A 20,349-nucleotide genomic window follows, 5' to 3' on the forward strand; every position below is an offset into this window, starting at 1 on the left:
AAAAACTTGAGACACTAAAAAAAATGTGTGTAGGCTAAGTAATAGAGCAAAAAACGAAAAACCCACATGAAGCGAAGACTGAAATAAAATAAAATAAAATCATAATTATTGTCGAAACTTTATTTCCCTGCTAATAGCAATTGATTCAACTATTAACAGGTCTGCAAAGATATGGAACTGACTAGTCAACAGGGTATAATTGATATTTATAGAAAATTTCCCTAACAACAGAAAAACGTAGGGTTTTTTTTTTCAGCACATGGAAAATTCATCGAGATAGACCAGACACTGAGTTATTTTTGTAAAAATTGAACAAATTTAAGGAATGGAATGTGGCCACATGCAAGGTCAGTGCCAGCCCCATGAATTTGTTAATCTAGATGAAATAGAAATAGAACATTCCTCAAGACCCAAATTATCAGAACTCACTTGTAGGATAACATAGCCTCAGGGAGTTTAGGTTTCTTTGGGTTACTCCTGTCACAGTGCTCCCATTCCTCTGTGTTCATTTGTAGCTTCTTTCTTAGTGTTCTGTTGACTTGTAAATATTGTTTTTCTCTTCTCCTTGAGTCCTTTGCATAGTTTATTTAGAGCAATGTCCTTTTTGTATGGATACAGGAAGACTTAGCAAATGCTATGCTTTTGTAACCTGGGGGTTATTTGACTCTACATGATATTTTCCTCCTGGGCATCTGTTCTCTCTACCTAAGCCTCAGCTACCCTTACTTCCTAGCACCCCCAAAAGCAGGGTCCTGACAAGGGAGGAGATGGACCCAGGGCAAGGGGTGAGTTGTGTGCTACCCTGGCATCGAGATGGGCCTGGCCAAAGTGCCTAATGCTTAATTATAAGTTAAGAGCTTGGTCATGGACAAATGCTGTCATGATCCAAACAGTGATAACTAGATTCGGACCCTGCTAAGGTTAGGAATGATTAAACTGGCCTGAGTGCTGTTATTGAATCTGTGGCAAGATGTTGCCAGGAGAGCAGCCTTGCAAGCCTCAATGTATCTCTTGCTATGTCCATACAAAAATAACTAGTATTAAGATGTTAATGAGTGTTTGGACTAAGGAAAGGAGAAAAACACCTTAAGAGTCTGGAAGGATAAATTTCACTTTATTTTGATTACATTCAATATTTCAACAAAAAAAAAAACCCTCACTATTATTATTTGGAGTTTCTCCCCCCTAAAGTCGGACCTGCTGAAAAGGAAGCATTTGATAATTTGTTTTCCATTGCTGAGAATGAAGAGATATGTGGTCAAGCGGCCACACTAGCAGCCTCATGGTTTTGGATTTCTGTATTTTAGTATACACAGGCGGTGTGGGGGGCTGGGGAGATGAGGGGGTGGGGGGAGGTATACTGTGATTCTTGGTGGTGGAATATGTGCACTGGTGAAGGGATGGGTATTCAAGCATTGTATAACTGGGACTTAACCCTGAAAGCTTTGTAACTTTCCACATGGCGATTCAATAAAAGAATAAATTAAAAAATAAATAAATAAAGGAAGTATTAGATGAAAGTTTTACTTAAAAAGAAAAAAACAGTCTAGAAGGGCTTTGGAATGCCTGGCCCTCAGGAAGGGCTTTCTTATGATGATTTTGCTACCTGGCTGGGTGTAGCCTAGGGGCAAGGGGGAGAGAGAAAGAGGGAGGAGAGACAGGAGAATCCAGAGATGGTGCAGTAGATCCAGAGAGAGGACGGAGCCAGGAGTGCAGGAGATGAGAAAGATGGAAGATTGACTAAACGGTAACTAATCAGCAACCAGCTTGGTCCTCATTCTTCCTTCGCCTGTCCTTGGCCAACAGCTGTCCCGATCCAGCCCATATGCAACGGTTCCAGAGCACCGAACACAGGCGGTGAGACAGAGCTGCCCGGAGAGCCCGCGAATGCACACGCCCTTTGGTGTGCCTTAGTTTTTTACACTCACCCAGACTGAAATAGATAATATGAATAGGTCTACATCTCATAAAGAAATTAGTTAATATTAATCACTGTATCACTGTCACTGTCATCCCACTGCTCATCAATTTGCTCAAGCGGGCACCAGTAATGTCTCCATTTTGAGACTTGTTGTGTTTTTGGCATATCAAATACACCATGGGTAGCTTGCCAGGCTCTGCCATGCGGGCGAGATACTCTCAGTAGCTTGCTGGGCTCTCCGAGAGGGGCAGAGGAATCGAACTGGGGTCAGCCGCATGCAAGGCAAACATCTTACCACTCCAGCCCATACTGGAACCTCCAAACAAGCTCTCAATATTAATAACTCCACAAAAATATTATTGGACCCAGATGGTCTCACTGGTAAATTCTGCAGTGTATATAAGGTATGTATTTATGGTAGAAGTTATATCTATTTTTTCAGTCCAGAAAATGGAATTAGAATGGATACTTCCTAACTTATTCCAAGACCACAATAGTGTCAGACAAAAACAACACCCACTCACAATTAAAAGGGACTTACTCAACATAAAGAAGAAATACAAGAACTGACAACATACATAAAGAGCAGAAATGATGCTTTTCAGTAACATTTGCAAAAACCAAATTAAAACAGGAAACTCTTCCTCACTGCTCTTATTCAACATTGTACTGGAAGTTCTATTTAGTGCAACAAAAATTAAATTAAAAGAAATATGTATAACATTGGGCTGGAGTGATAGCACAGTGGGTAAAGCATTTGTCTTGCATGCAGCTGACCCGGGCTCTATTCCTTCACCCCTCTCGGAGAGCCCGGAAAGCTACCAAGAGTTTCTCGCCAACAGGGCAGAGTCTGGCAAGCTACCCGTGGCATATTTGATATGCCAAAAACTAACAACAAGTCTCACGATGGAGGCATTACTGGTGCCCATTTGAGCAAATCTATGAACAATGGGACAACAGTGACAGTGACAGTTATGTATAATATTAGAAATTTTAAAAAGTTAAACTGTCTTTGTTCAAGAAAATATCCTCCTGGAATAAGTAAAAACAAAAGGAATTCAATCCTTATGTCAGCAATAAGCAATTGGGATTTGAATATTTTAAACACCTTATGCAATAACACTCAAAAGATTGAATATGTGTAGATTTGAAAAAATTAATTAAATATAGAAATGATATTCACAAAACTTCAGAATTATACCGCTAAAAAAATACAAGAAAATCTAAATAAGTGAATGAACATTCCATATTTATGCACTGGAAAACTTGATATGATTAAAATGTCCATTCTTTTCAGCTAGATTCAATACAATCCTAATCAAAATCACTAGAAAATATTTTGTGCCTATTGACAAGATTTTCTAAGTCTAACATAACAAAGCAAAACATCCACAATATCTAAAATAATACAGAAAAGTAACAAAGGTAGAAAAGTCACACTACTTGATTTTGTGACTTCATATGCAGCTATATAAAAATCAAGACAAGATGGTATTAGTGAAAGAACAGACCCAAAAACCTCAACAAGTATAGTCAACTCATCTTTGATAAAATAAAAAAGTAACAGCAATTTAATGGAGCAAATTAGATACAAAAGTTTAAAAGTTATCCTGAGCATACATAATACACCAAAATTAACTCAAAATAGATAAGATAGGAAAAATTAAAACTATTAGAAGAAAACATATAGTACAAGTTAGTTACCTTGCCATGGAGTGTTTAAATATGCCAGAGATATAGCCCAGAATTTAAAAAATTAAATAATTTGGACTTTATATGTTATAAACTTATGCTAGTAAAAGATACTACTAAAGAACAAAAGAAGCGATAAATTGAGATAATATGTTTGCAAAACATACACACAAAAATAAATTACACCCAAAATGTTATAAAGAATTCAAATATCAACAGTAAGAAAACAATCCAGTTTCAAAATTGGTAAAAGGCTTGAACAGACAACTCTCACTAACAAAAAATAGATATATGGAAAGATTCTCACCATCATTTGTCATCAGGGAATTAAACTTTAAAACAACAGTGAACTACCACCATACTGCTACTAGCAAAAACACCACACACAAACATAACCAAATAGCTGACAATAACAAATGCTAATAAGGAAACAGAGCAACAAAAACACTCATTAATTGTTTAGGGAAATGAAAAACGGTACAGCCTCTTTGGAAGATATTTTGGCTGTTACTTACAAACAGTATGTAATCTTATCATATAGTTCAGCAATTGTACCTCTGGGTACTACACAACTAATTTAAAAACATGGGGGCTGAAGATAGTACAACAGGCAGAAAATTTGTATCTGTGCAAAAATGTCTACATGAATGTTGTTTGTGACTTTATAATTACCAAAAATTCCAAGCAGCATTGTCTTTCAGAAGACAAATCGATAAGTAAATTGTGATTCATTCTTATAGTAAAATACCAACATATGCAATGATTAAATAAACACATAATGATACATATGTAAAAAAAATAGTAGGAATAAAGAATAAATCTCCTATGCAAAAGAATTTCAAAATCCTCCATGTAGCTATCCTCAAGAAAGGGGTTATAACCTTATGTCCTTAAATATAAATTGTGCCTAGAGACTTCATCTCTTACGGGGAATATGAAAAGTATGAATAATGAGTAATTTTAGTATGACAAAAATCAACACTTTTCAAATGATAGCATCAACAGTAAAGATCAGCTATTAACTCATTTGGTAACATGTACCATTGATACTATATGATGAAAACACATCTCTATCTCTATGATCTTACTCTCAAATTCCAGTCAAATTCTGAATTAAAAATTAGCCCAATCTAATCATGATAAAGACAAATGCCAATAGAGGGCATTATTTAAGATATTGATACTCTTAGAAACTGTCAAAATATAAAATATGTCCAATAATATCAAGAAAAATGATGACTATAGTATGACATCTTGAACAGAATACTGAAACAGAAAAGAATATTACATAAAATTTAAAGAAAGCTTTAAAAGTATTGAGTTTTTCATATAGTGTATTATATCAATAAACATTCATTGTAAAAATATGCATAGACAATATAAGATAATATAAATAATAGGATACACTAGATGGAAACTTGCTTGTTATTGTCTTAAATTTTCTGAAAATCAAAGTTATTTGAAAGCGACTTATTTTTATAACATTAGTATAACATTAGTCACCAGTGTCTCAAACTTTCCCACAGCTACACTCTAAATTCAGAATCAAAATACAACTACCTAGCAGGTCTATTTGCCTCTTTGAAACTTTATTCACAAAGTTCTCTCCATGTACTTTTCTGTTCCACAAGCACCTGATTCTCTTAAGCTAGGGACTTTGCATCTGTAAGTCTTTCAATCTCCCACATACTACCATAGCCTCCTCTTTCTGTTTCCTTTTTGGCAGGAAAAGTGGCACACCAGGCTATGCTCAGGGATCATTCCTGACAGTGCTTCCTGTGTGCCAGAGATCAAACCCAGGTTGGCTACATGCAAGACAGATGCTTTAACCACTGTACTTTCTGGCTCAGCATTTTCTGATGCCCGCTGCATTCCTTGCTTCTCTAAGAACATCTGGAACGTTAGTTGCTGGGCGGATTGATGCATTGATGAGTGGGTATATCATTAAATATGGCAGTCCTAATATTGTATCAATAAAAATAGAGTTTTGTGACCTAGCAAAAGTTAATCTAATTGCCTTTGTATATTGATGTGTTCTAAATAAACTCAATTCAAGCAGTCAATGCTTCATTTTATTGATGAAATATCAGTATGATTTTGGGAAATTGTTTTACATGACTAAATATCTACATTATCTGCAAGTGCTACTTACTTGTGCTGCTATATCTCTAGTCCCTGGATCTTATTCTGATTCCAGGACTCTTAATTCAATGCTCTGATCAGTTAAGTCTAAATTGATCATTTCATATAAACAGAAGGTTTTATTATTTGAATAGTGACCTTTATTAGATTTTTTTGTAAACTAGTATCAGTGGAAACTTATTTCTAGACAGAACCACGTGTAATTAAAATGGGGAAGTTCAGAGCTACTTGACTAAGTAGAAAATGAAGTTTGCAGTGATTCACAGACTATAGGTTTGACCTCCACAAGTTTATAGCCAGAAACAGAGTCAGGGAAAAGGGAAGAACAACCAAAATTTTAACCAAAATTTAAATTACTGGATTACACATTTCATGTGTACAAACAAAAGAGAGACGATATTAACTATATTCAGTCATTTAAAATTTTCTGAAATTTTATTATCTTTTCAAGAGCAAGCATCAGTTTTCAAAATGAAAACTCCAGCTCTCTTATACATTTTTATTAAAACCTCCACAAAGGCGAGTCTGAAGGACATAATTAAGCAACCCTGCCTCAGTCACTGGATTTGACTAGACTAAATACAATAAATATTTTAAATAATTGGAGAAGAGATCATTATGCATGCAGAGCATACAAATAATGAAAATGTGAGCCACTGTTAATATGCACACCTTAAAAGAAAACTCAGGTGGTTTCCTGACATTCGGGCAATCAAACTCAAAAGAAAACTTTCCACAGTGACATTTTTGTTTAAAATATTGAAAGCTTATTTCCTTTACACTCCCAACCACTTTTTTGTATGCCAAAACATCAGTCCAAAATAATTCTAATTCTGAAGTAAACAATCAAAAATATAAGGGGAATATTAAATATATATGCACATGTGTGTATGCACACATATACATATTATTTTTATGGGGACACATCAAAGATATGAAACAAGATTTGAATAAAGAAATGCAAAATGAGTTTGCTAAAGCCATGGACTGATTCAGGGCAATCCTGGTTGAATTCATTTTGTATTTCTTTATGCCAGAAACCAAAATATACGTGATCTTTCTTTAAATGACCATGTCCTTTGTGTAGCATTGTGTCAGTGTGACTGTAACAAAGGGAGATTCTTTTATTCAGAAAATTTCTTGAAGTCTTGATGTCAATGAGATGAGTTATTAATAGATTCTAAGCATCCTTATTGCTTTTTTTTTTACCCCCAGAGACAAAGGAATGTTTCGAAGTCAACCTGCTAATCCTAGAGTAGAACCAAGATGCCAAATGGTACATTTCAATTAGACATCTGCCTTATGGGGAATATGGGAATCTTACTTCGCCTTGCTGTGGATTCAGTGCAGTACCTATGAATAGAAATATTTCAGACTAACACAAAAGACTATTTTTTTTTTTGGACGGAGCTTTGATTGCCAAACGACATTTCCAGAAATCTCTTGTTTTTATTTTTTAGTGAATTCCATGCTTTGAAACATGGTGTTTATGACACAAAACAAAGTAACAATTCATTCACATTTTGAAGGCATCTGGTTTCAAATCAGTCAAAGGTCATTTTGAAAGGATCGCCATTAGCTAAATTGACGCATTTCAAGAGAACTAGATTGTTTCTTTATCTTTTGAATAACACACGAAGGAAAATTCTTTATTTTTCCATTTAATACGCGGAAAGGCTCACAGTAATTGGAAAGTTCCTATTCCTATTTTTAATCGAATAGTATTGATTTGCCATTGTGTTTCAATACTATAAAATAATAAATGATTTAGGAAGCACAGTTTCAAACCCGTAATAGTACATGTAGTACATATGGAGCTGAGCCACAGCACAGTGGGTAGGATGTTTGCCTTGCATGAAGCCCACCTGGGTTCGATTCCTCCTTCCCTCTCAAAGTGCCCAGCAAGCTACTGAGAGTATCCTGCCCGCACGGCAGAGCCTGGCAAGCTAATGTGGCTTATTCGATATGCCAAAAACAGTAACAAGTCTCACAATGGAGACGTTACTTGCACCCGCTCTAGCAAATCGATGAACAACGGGACGACAGTGACAGTGATAGGACATGTCACACAGCCCCAATCTCCAACGTTCCAGTGTCATTGCACTAGCAAAAGGACACCTAACCCATCCTTCTCAGCCCTGTTCCCTCTTTTTTCTAGTAGCCACTATATTTTTAACAAAGTGTAAACGAGGTTTTTACTTTTTGATTATACTTTGCCAGTCTTTTCTTTTGGTAATTTATATTCAAATATGAAAAAAAATCCAGTAATTGTTTTTCGCTACCTGATTTATTTTATCTATTATATAATCCATGATATCTTGAAATGTATGAGCTAATCTATTTGGGAGGTGTTTGGAGAAAGGCAGAGTTTGGGACACATCTGGCTGTGCTCAGAGCTTACTCCGGATTCTCCGCATAGGGCACACTCCTGGCAGAGCTTGGGGACCATAGGTGGTGCCGGATCAAGCTGGATTGGCGATATGCAAGGCAAACACCTTATCCTCTCTGCTATCTTTGCAGCCTGTTTATCTTTTTAAATAATGAAGAAATGTCTCTTTGAAAATATCTAACATGGCCCGCGGCAGCGGGACAGCTCGGAGCACCCCCTCCCCGCCGGGCAGGTCCCAGTCATTCGCCCACCGCGCCTGATCCCGCCCTCCCGTGTCCGACAGGTATATTGGCTCTTCCCCTTGGAGACCCTGTGCCACCTGGAAAAGCGCCCCCTGCGTCCCGTGCCCGCCCGCGGCAGCGGGACAGCTCGGAGCACCCCCTCCCCGCCGGGCAGGTCCCAGTCATTCGCCCACCGCGCCTGATCCCGCCCTCCCGTGTCCGACAGGTATATTGGCTCTTCCCCTTGGAGACCCTGTGCCACCTGGAAAAGCGCCCCCTGCGTCCCGTGCCCGCCCGCGGCAGCGGGACAGCTCGGAGCACCCCCTCCCCGCCGGGCAGGTCCCAGTCATTCGCCCACCGCGCCTGATCCCGCCCTCCCGTGTCCGAAAAGGTTAGGGGCGTGTCCTGTCATATGGGGGCGTGGCCTTAAAAGTGGGCGTGGCCTGTTTCCAGAGCGGCGGCCGCTAACGCGGCCGCAGATATTTTTCCTACCATTCCATGCATTGTCCTTTGGCTACAATTGATTGAACTCATTTCTCCGAAGAACTCCCTCATCATCTTAGTTACTATATGTTGATACTCAACTAACCTAGCCTATCCTAACTTCACAAAAACTGTCAATGAACACATCAACTTGCACGGAAAAGTACTTTGTCAAAAGAGCATAACCAAAAATCTTTAGTCGAGGTTCCTCCCAAGTTAACGAGAGCTCCAGATAGTAAAGCCCATAACAACATGAAAAACTGAGAAAATCCCCACCACTAGGAGAGAGCCAAGAAAATATCTCACTAACCTCAGCAACGACCTCCCAGAAATACACCCTCCTCTCAGATAGAGAATTCAGAGAGGAAATTGTGAGGATGATTCATGAACTCAACACAACTATGGAACGAACATCCAATAAATTAAGGGAGGATATGGATGCCGCGTTGGAACGCTCCACCAAGATAATCCAGGAAGAAATGAGAGCAGAAATTTCAAAGCTACGAACAGAAGTCACACAACTAAAAGAATCAGTAGATGAAATGAAAATCTCCGTAGGAGCCCTCAATAGTAGAATGACTACAGCCGAAGACAGAATCAGTGAACTTGAAGATGAGCTGCACAAAGCATATAGACAACAGCAAATAATGGCAAAAGACCTCAAAATGGCTCTAGAGCGAGTTAGAGTCCTAGGGGACGACCTCAGGAGAAACAACATAAGAATCATGGGAGTGCCGGAACCACACGGAACCAATCCCAATGAAAAAAACACCATTAAAGACATCATTGCTAAAAAATTCCCAGAGCTAGAGAATGTGGACATCCAGATACAAGGAGTCCGAAGGGTGCCAGCTAAAAGGGACCCAAATAGAAAATCCCCAAGGCATATCATAGTCAGAATGATGGATGCCGTGGATAGAGACACAATACTGCAAGCAGCAAGATCAAAGAAGGAGATCATATACAAAGGCGCACCCCTTAGATTCACAGCAGACCTATCAGAAGAAACCCTCCAAGCCCGAAGACAATGGTGGGATATAGTGAAAAAACTTCATGAAATGAATGCCTCACCAAGAATACTCTACCCGGCTAAACTCTCAGTTAAACTTGAAGGAACCATACATTATTTCATGGACAAGCAACAGCTCCGGAACTTCATAGACTCAAGACCAAATTTAAAAGAAGGACTCAAAGGGCTACTATAAGACAAGGAAAAAGACCTATAAGAACAACAAACCCTACAAAAAAATGGCACAAAATCCAATGACAATAATCTCTCTTAATGTTAACGGGCTAAATGCACCAATCAAGAGGCATAGAGTGGCAAAATGGATTCGGAAACTAAACCCAACCTTCTGCTGCCTACAAGAAACACATCTGAATAGCCGGAACAAACACAGACTAAAAATCAAAGGATGGAAAACAATCCTGCAAGCAAACAGCCCCCTCAAAAAAAAAGCAGGGGTGGCCATACTAGTATCCGATAGCATTGATTTCAGGCTGAAAAAGATCAGAAGGGACAGCAAAGGTCATTTTATATTCATCAAGGGATATGTGCAACAGGAAGAAATCACACTCCTAAATGTATACGCACCTAATGAACGACCAGCGAAATACTTAAAAGAACTCCTAACAGAATTTAAGGAGGACATAACTAGCACCACGATAGTAGTTGGAGATTTCAACACTGCCTTATCACCTCTGGATAGATCGACAAGAACAACACTCAGCAAGGAAACGAAGGCCCTGAAGGAAGAAATGGAGGAGACAGGGCTAATAGACCTATACAGGGCTATATACCCCCAAAAGAAAGAATACACATTCTTTTCCAGTGCACACAGAACATTTTCCAAAATAGACCATGTTCTGGGCCACAAGTTATACCTTAATAGAATTGGAAAGATAGAAATTGTATCAACTATCTTTTCAGACCATGATGCACTGAAGATGGAAGTTAATCATGCACAGACTCGGAGAACCAAATCAAACACTTGGAAATTAAACAACTCACTATTGAACAATGAGTGGGTCACGGAGGAAATCAAGAAAGAAATTAAGAGATACCTCGAAACAAATGAGAATGAAGACACAAGCTACCAGAACCTATGGGACGCAGCTAAAGCTGTGTTAAGGGGAAAATTTATAGCTCTGCAAGCCTTCCTCAGAAAGGAAGAAAGGGCCTATATAGATAGTTTGACTTCGCAGCTCAAGATCTTAGAAGAGGACCAGCAAAAGGAACCCAAACCAGATCGAAGGAAAGAAATAATAAAACTTAGAGCAGAAATTAACGATATGGAAACCCGAAAAACAATCCATAAGATCAATGAAACAAAGAGCTGGTTCTTCGAGAAAATAAATAAGATTGATAAACCGCTAGCAAGACTCACAAAGAAAGAAAGAGAGAAAACCCTAATAAACCGAATCAGAAATGAAAAGGGGGACATCACAACAGAAACCAAGGAGATTCAAAGGATCATCAGAGACTACTTTGAAAGTCTGTATGCCACAAAACAAGAGAACCTAAAAGAAATGGATGAATTCCTTGACTCCTACAACCTCCCAAGACTGAGCCAAGAAGACGTGAAATACCTGAATAGGCCCATAAATATCAAGGAAATCGAAACGGTAATCAAAAGTCTCCCCAAAAACAAAAGCCCAGGTCCAGACGGATTCACTGGCGAATTCTTCCAAACATTCAAAGAAGACTTGTTGCCAGTTCTCCTTAAGCTTTTCCAGGAAATCGAAAAGACAGGAACCCTGCCGAACAGTTTCTATGAGGCACATATCTCCCTAATACCAAAAGCAAACAAAGACACCACTAACAAAGAAAACTATAGACCAATATCCTTGATGAATACCGATGCGAAGATTCTCAACAAAATACTAGCAAATAGAATCCAGCAACTCATCAAAAAGATCATACACCATGACCAAGTGGGATTCATCCCAGGGATGCAAGGTTGGTTTAACATTCGGAAATCAATCAACATAATCCATCACATCAACAAAAGTAAAGATAAAAACCATATGATCATATCCATAGATGCAGAAAAAGCATTTGACAAGATCCAACACCCATTCATGATAAAAACTCTCACCAAAATGGGTTTTGGAGGAACTTTTCTCAAGATAGTCAAAGCCATCTACCATGAACCTATGGCGAGCATTATCATCAATGGAGAAAAACTAAGGGCTTTTCCTCTGAGATCGGGGACAAGACAAGGATGTCCACTCTCACCACTTCTCTTTAATATAGTACTGGAAGTATTAGCAATAGCCATCAGGCAAGAAAAAGATATTAAGGGGATTCAGATTGGAAAGGAAGAAATCAAGCTCTCACTATTCGCAGACGATATGATACTATACCTAGAGAAACCTAAAAGCTCTAGTAAGAAACTCTTAGAAACAATTGACCTATACAGTAAAGTCGCAGGCTATAAAATCAATACCCAAAAATCCATGGCCTTCCTATATGCAAACAATGAGACAGAGGAAAGGGACATGAAAAAAGCAATCCCATTCACAATTGTGCCCCAGAAAATCAAATACCTTGGAATCAGCTTAACTAAAGAAGTAAAGGACCTCTACAAAGAAAACTATAAAACGCTACTTCATGAAATAAAAGAGGACATGAGGAAATGGAAAAATATCCCCTGCTCATGGATAGGGAGAATAAACATTGTCAAAATGGCAATACTCCCCAAAGCATTATACAGATTTAACGCGATCCCTATGGGGATACCCATGGCATTCTTCAAAGAAGCGGAGCAAGCAATCCTGAAATTTATATGGAACAATAAACGCCCACGGATAGCTAAAACAATTCTTGGGAAAAAGATGATGGGAGGCATCACCCTTCCCAACCTTAAACTCTACTACAAAGCGGTAACAATTAAAACAGCATGGTACTGGAACAAAAGCAGAACTGCAGACCAATGGAACAGGGTGGAATATCCCCACACACAACCTCAAATGTATGATCATCTAATCTTTGATAAAGGTGCAAGAGATGTGAAGTGGAGCAAGGAAAGTCTCTTTAACAAATGGTGCTGGCACAACTGGACAACCACATGCAAAAAAATGGGCTTAGAACTCGATCTGTCACCATGCACAAAAGTCAGATCAAAATGGATTAAAGACCTCAACATCAGACCACAAACCATAAGGTACATTGAAGACAAGGTAGGCAAAACCCTCCAGGATATTGAAGATAAAGGTATCTTCAAAGATGACACGGAACTAAGCAATCTAGTAAAAACAGAGATCAACAAATGGGACTACATTAAACTAAAAAGCTTCTGCACCGCAAGAGATACAGTGACCAGAATACAAAGACTATCCACAGAATGGGAAAGGATATTTACACAATACCCATCAGATAAGGGGTTGATATCAAGGGTATATAAAGCACTGGTTGAACTCTACAAGAAGAAAACATCCAACCCCATCAAAAAATGGGGCGAAGAAATGAACAGAAACTTTACCAAGGAAGAGATACGAATGGCCAAAAGACACATGAAAAAGTGCTCTACATCACTAATCGTCAGAGAGATGCAGATCAAAACAACCATGAGATACCACCTCACACCACAGAGGCTAGCACACATCCAAAAGAACAAAAGCAACCGCTGTTGGAGAGGATGTGGGGAGAAAGGGACCCTTCTACACTGCTGGTGGGAATGCCGGCTAGTTCAGCCCTTTTGGAAAACAGTATGGACGACTCTCAAAAAACTTGAGGTTGAGCTCCCATTTGACCCAGCAATACCACTGCTGGGAATATATCCCAGAAAAGCCAAAAAGTATAGTCGAAGTGACATATGCACTTATATGTTCACCGCAGCACTGTTTACAATAGGCAGAATCTGGAAAAAACCCGAGTGCCCTAGAACAGATGACTGGTTGAAGAAACTCTGGTACATATATACAATGGAATACTATGCAGCTGTTAGAAAAAATGAGGTCATGACGTTTGCATATAAGTGGATCTACATGGAAAGTATCATGCTAAGTGAAATGAGTCAGAAAGAGAGAGACAGACATAGAAAGATTGCACTCATCTGTGGAATATAGAATAATAGACTATAAGACGAACACCCAAGAATAGTAGAAATAAGTACCAGGAGGTTGTCACCATGGCTTGGAGGCTGTTCTCTCATTCTGGGCAACTCAGAGAAGGGAACAGCAAGTAAAATGTGGTTGTTGGTCATGTGGGGGAAAGATGATGTGGGCCAAATATAGACTAGAGACTGAACGCAATGGCCACTCAACACCTTTATTGCAAACCACAACACCTAACCAGAGAGAGAGAACAAAAGGGAATTCCCTGCCATAGTGGCAGGGTGGGGTGGGGGGAGACGGGACTGGGAAGGGGGGGTGGGATGTTGGGTTTACTGGTGGTGGAGAATGGGCACTGGTGAAGGGATGGGTTATCAAACTTTGTAAGGGAGAAACATGAGCACAAAAATGTATAAATCTGTAACTGTACCCTCACGTTGACTCACTAATTAAAAATAAACTATTAATAAAAAAAAAAAAGAAAATATCTAACATGACTTCTTTATTCAGTATTTAAGTTCCTGCCGTTGTGTTCTAGATCTGAAATATCTCACTAATCCCACCTTTCACTGTGAGTCCATTTGCCTTTAGATCTGATGTGAGCTCCTTGTATGAATAACGTATAAATGGAATTTTTACCCCTGTGGCCATTCTGTGTCTTTTGATTGGTGAGTTAAGATCATTCACATATATTGATTGTTGATAGATAGTGCCATCTGACTTTTGTTTGATAGTGTGTGTGTGTGTGTGTGTGTGTGTGTGTGTGTGGTGTGTTTAAGACTTTTCTTTTGGTTGGTTTTCCCTAGTGATTCTCTCACTTTTTTCAATTTTTCTTCTATGTGTGTCTGAAGAAAGATTTTCATTTTGTGGTTATCTCGAGGTTTGAATCAGACTTTCTGTATCTAATATTGTCTTTTCTGTGTTGCAATTGACTTACTGTTTTAGACCAATGAGACTCTAGTCTCTCCTTTCTCCCCTTTGTTATTTTGTTGTCGTTTTGTTTTATTTATTTCAGTTATTGTTTTTCTGATTTTTATTACACTTATCATCATACTCAGGGTTTTATATTTTTGTTTTCCTACAAAGGAATCCATTTAGATTTCTTGTAGTGGAGGTCTGCTAATGCCAGATTCCATTGATCTTTGTTTATATGGGCGAACCTTAATTCTCCATCAGATTTGAATGATAATTTTGTAAGGTAAGGTTTTCTTGTTTGGAAGATTTTACTTTTTTAAATTGTAAACATATTCCTTCATTCTTTTATAGCCTATAGCATATCTTATGAAAAATCTGATGACAATATGACTGAGATGACTTTGTATGGTACATAAATTTCCTAGAAGTATTTACTAAATTTTTCTATGATTGATATTTAATAATTTATGATATTTAATAATTTATGATGTGTTGGTGTGGTTTGGTTCTTGGTGGTCTCAGTAGTTTGGAGTATATACTTGGTTGTACTTAGTGGCTACTCCTGGTGACCATGCAGTGCCGGGCATAGAGCCACCCTGAATGCAAAGCATGTGCTTTGAACTATCTTCCTTCCAGCCCTGTTGGGTTTTTTTTTTCATTTATGAATTTGGATGAACTGGAGTAATAGCACAGTAGGTAGGGCATTTGCCTTGCATGCAGCTGATCCGGGTTTGATTCCTCCATCCCTCTCAGAGAGCCCGGCAAGCTGAGAGTATCCCACCTGCATGGCAGAGCCTGGCAAGCTACCTGTGGCGTATTCGATATGCCAAAAACAGTAACAAGTCTCACAATGGAGACGTTACTGGTGCCTGCTTGAGCAAATCAATAAACAATGGGACGACCGTGCTACAGTGCTACAGATGAATTTCGGTATTTATCAGCTTCAAGGATTTCTGTGGTTAGTTCTTTCCTTTGGGAGTTATTGGCTATTATTTCTTTGCAGAGGCATTTTTGGGGAGCCAGAGAGATAGTGCAACAGGAAAGTTGCTTGATTCAACCTGGGTGTAGTTCCCTGAGCACCACCAGGAGAAACCCTTGAGTATAGAGCCAAGAGTAAGCTCTGAGTGCCCTGGGTGTGACCCACAAACAAAACAAAACAAAAGCATTTTGCCCCTCCTATATTTTCCCCACTATCTTTATGTTTCTGCTTTTAATGAAGTCTAATAGTTTTTTTTTAACAAGAGTTTACTTTCCCATTTCGTATTTCTCTCTTCTCTTCCATTTGAGTTATTATTGGAAGTTTATTTTCAAATTTATTTTTTTTCTCTGCAAAACTGAACCTGTTTTGGGGCTGGAGCCATAGCATATGTGGTAGGGAATTTGCCTTGCACCCGGCTGACCCAGATTCAATTCCCAGTATCCCATATGGTCCCCTGAGCACTGCCAGGGGTAATTCCTGAGTGCAGAGCCATGAGTATCCCCTGTGAATTTCTGGGTGTGACCCAAAAAGAAGAAAAAAACTAAACCTGTTTTTTATTTGTTCTTACATTTCATTCATTCTGTTTTTTTCAATATTCAGAAATGGTTTATAATTTTTAAAATACCCAATCTTCTTGATGAAGAACTCCCCCTGATTCGAAAGTTATTTTCTTATTTTATTAATGTTAGTCTATGTTAATGTGCACTTGATACTCTGATTAATTTTCTTCACAAAAATTTTCTTTCTTTAAATTCATTTTTAAATTTAAATTCATTTAAATTTTCTTTAAATTCATTTTTCTTTACATGTCTTGTCTCTATGCTTAAGATCAAGATTGATTTCTGAGAGTTCGTTTTTTCATTCAGACTCTATCTTCAAACTTAACCTTCTTGGAATTTGATTTATTTTTCCACTAGGAGATGTGTTCACGTGTCTTTTGATTTGGATTTTTTAGTTTTTCTTTTCAGATTCTCAGGTGTGTGTGAGAAGAGCAGTTAATCTGTTTGGGTGTTTCCTTCTTTTGCTTCCCCTCTGAGACCACCTAGGTGTGAAATTCCCCTCCGTTCTTACTCTTTTTAAGACTAGACCCTTTCTGTCTCTTGGCTCAAGGTCTATAGCTCCAGATACGTTCTCTACATCTAGCCTGGATATACCATTGATGATTCACCTTGGTCAGAGTCACGTCTGGATCCCCCGTGATGGGGGAATGTTTCTTTTTCTTTTTCTTTTCTTTCTTTATTTTTTTTTTGCTTTTTGGGTCACACCTGGTGATGCACAGGGGTTACTCCTGGTTCTGCACTCAGGAATTACTCCTGGTGGTGTTCAGGGGATCATATGGTATGCTGGGAATAGAACCCAGGTCGACCGCATGCAAGCAAATGGCCTACCCACTGTGCTATCACTCTAGCCCCAAGTGGGGGAATGTTTCTTAACCTCTCTATATGCCAGTTCTCCTACTGTGTCCATGCTACAGGGCAGATTTGTGTAACCTGAGGCTCTGGAGGCCGGGAGAGGAGGGTCTTCTGCCACACTACTAATAAAATATCTAGAACTTTTGCCTAGTCATATGTCTTCACCTTGGGAAGATGTTACAGCCTTTTCTCTTCTTTAAAAGACCTTTTGAGTTCCCTGGAGACTTAAGTTCAGACAATTCACCCACTTAGGTCACAGCCCCAATCTCCTTGTGCTGGACTGGTTTTCTAGTCTATGGCACTGAAAGTTATGATGACACGGCCCTGTAGATTCTGTTTGTGACACCTGCTTGCTAAAATGTCTGGAATTCCTAGTCCAGTGACAGCATTCAATGAAATTTCAGCCTTCTCCATAATCCTCCAACACCATGGATTTGGGGCACCCACATAAAAATAAAGCAGGTACTTAAATTTGTCAGATGTATTCCACTGATAAACCCATGCAAGTTGTGAGCAATACATGCTTGGTTTCTGATTGTATGTTTTTTGGGTTTTGTGTTTTGTTTTCACCATACCCAGGAGTGCATAGGACTTATTCCTGCACCTGCACTCAAGGATCTCTTCTGGTAGGACTTGAGACTGAACATATGTGCTGGGTGCTGAACCTGGGTTGGTTTTATGCAGGGCAAGCACCCTACTCACTGTATTATAGCTCCGGGCCTTTGGGCTGTGTTTTAAAGTGATATTCCCTGGTGCAATCTATCCTACAGTGAGAAATGCTGGTTTAGAAGAAGACTTATTTGAAGTAAAGAAGTAAAATCTAAAATTGCATTTCAGCAAAAGTCATATAATCCAGTAAAAATTGATTCTAGGATATCGTGGTGTACAGATTTTCGCAAAGAAAAAACATTTATGATAATAGCAAAGAAATTAAATTTTCCCTAAATATTACTGATGTGTTGTTTCTAAGGTCTTTTTGGTGTAGTCCTTTTAAATTCTTTAAGGTATTTTATTATGTTATCTCCCAATAGTGAGGACTTAATTTCTTTCCAATTTGGATGCCTTTAATTTTTTTATGGCCTGATCGCTGTGGCAAGGATGTCAAAAACTATTAGACAATAGTAGACAAAGTGGACATCTCTGTCTTGTCCCTTCTCTCAGAGAGAAGGTTTTTAGTTTTTGGCTATTGAATATAATATGGTTTTGTTGTATATGGTCATTACTATGTTTAGGTATATTCCTTCTGCCCCTATTTTATTGAGGATTTTTTACCACGAATGGATGTTGAATCTTGTCAAAAAACTTTATCTAAATTTATTGATAATATCATAATACTTTTTATTTTATTTTATTTTTTTTTTTTTGCTTTTTGGGTCACACCCGGCGATGCACAGAGATCACTCCTGGCTCATGCACTCAGGAATCACCTCTGGCGGTACTCAGGGGACCATATGGGATGCTGGGATTCGAACCCGGGTCGGCCGCGTGCAAGGCAAATGCCCTACCCGCTGTGCTATCGCTCCAGCCCCTATCATAATACTTTTTAATCTTACATTTTGTTGTTATAGTATATTACATTGATTAATTTGCACATATTACTTTATTTTTGTATCCCTGTAATGACTCACACTTTACTGTGGCATTATGATCCTTTTGATATATTGTATACTCAGTTATGCCAAGATTTTGTTGGGGATCTTTGCATCTGTGTTCATCAAGGATAGAGGTCTACAATTTTCTTTTAGAGTAATATCTTTACCTTTTATTTGTATTAGGGTAATGTTAAATTAATAGAAGATGTTAGGGAGGATTTTTCTTTAAAAGTTTTGCATCAAAAATAGACTTCTGGTTGGGGCCGGAGCGATAGCACAGCGGGTAGAGCATTCGCCTTGCATGCGGCTGACCCGGGTTCGATCCTCTGCATCCCATATGGTCCCCCAAGCACTGCCAGGAGCAATTACTGAGTGCAAAGCCAGGAGTAACCCCTGAGCATCGCTGGGTGTGACCCAAAAAGCAAAAAAAAAATAGATTTCTGGCAACAATAAAAATACACCAACTGAGTGGGAAAAATATGTGCATATAATACATCATGATATAATACATCACTATCATGATGAATTATAAAGATATATAAAGGCACATAAAGCCCTCATAAAGCTCAACAAAAAAAAACATCAAAAATGTGAATAAGGGATTTATAGACATTTCCTTAAAGAAGACATATGCATGTCCAGTAGGCTTATGAAAAAGATGTTTATCATCACTTATTATTAGGGAAATAAAAATCAAAACGACATTGAAATATCATCTCATCTCAGTGATATAGGGAACTGAAAATCAAAACAACATTTAGATATAATCTCATCTCAGTGGCTGGAAATAATCTGGGTTGTTGGAAGTGTTGAAAAAAATACTTATTGTTGGTGGGAATATCATCTATGGAAAGAAGTATGTAGATTTTTTATTAAAGTAAGAATGGATCTCCTATATGAAACATTGATCCTACTTCTTGACATCTACTCCCAAAACACAGAAATATTAATTGGAAAAGATATATATACACACCTACACTCATTGCACTATCTAGAACGATGGGCAGGATATGTAAACAGGAGGTTTACTCTATGGCTTGGAAGCCAGCCTCAAATGCTGGGGTACTTGGGTTGCTTCTATATCCTGTCTGCCTCAAATGGAAAAGGCAGCTCAGATAGAGAAGGGTAAAAGGTATTTGGAGGACCAGCTTGGGTCGGGAGCTGTGAACCAAATGTAGACTATAGATCAAACACAATGGCCACTCAATGTCTTTAGTGCAAACCACAACACCCAAAAGGAAAGAGAGAACAAAAGGGAATGCCCCACCACAGAGGTGGGGTGGTGGGGGGAGGGAGTGGGAGTGCTGGGAGGGATACTGGGGTCATTGGTGGTGGAGAATGGGCACTGGTGGAGGGATGGGTACTGGATCATTGTATGACTGAAATGCAAGTACAAAAGTTTGAAAATCTCTAGCTATACCCCACCGTGATTCACTAATAAAAAAAGTTTTTTTAAAAAAAGAAACAACCCAAATGACTAATTAGAGATGAATAAAGAAGTTGTGATTTATATACATAATAGACTACTAGACTACTATGCAACTGTTA

This window comes from Sorex araneus, chromosome 8 (assembly GCF_027595985.1).
Source record: "Sorex araneus isolate mSorAra2 chromosome 8, mSorAra2.pri, whole genome shotgun sequence".
Taxonomy (NCBI): Eukaryota; Metazoa; Chordata; class Mammalia; order Eulipotyphla; family Soricidae; genus Sorex; species Sorex araneus.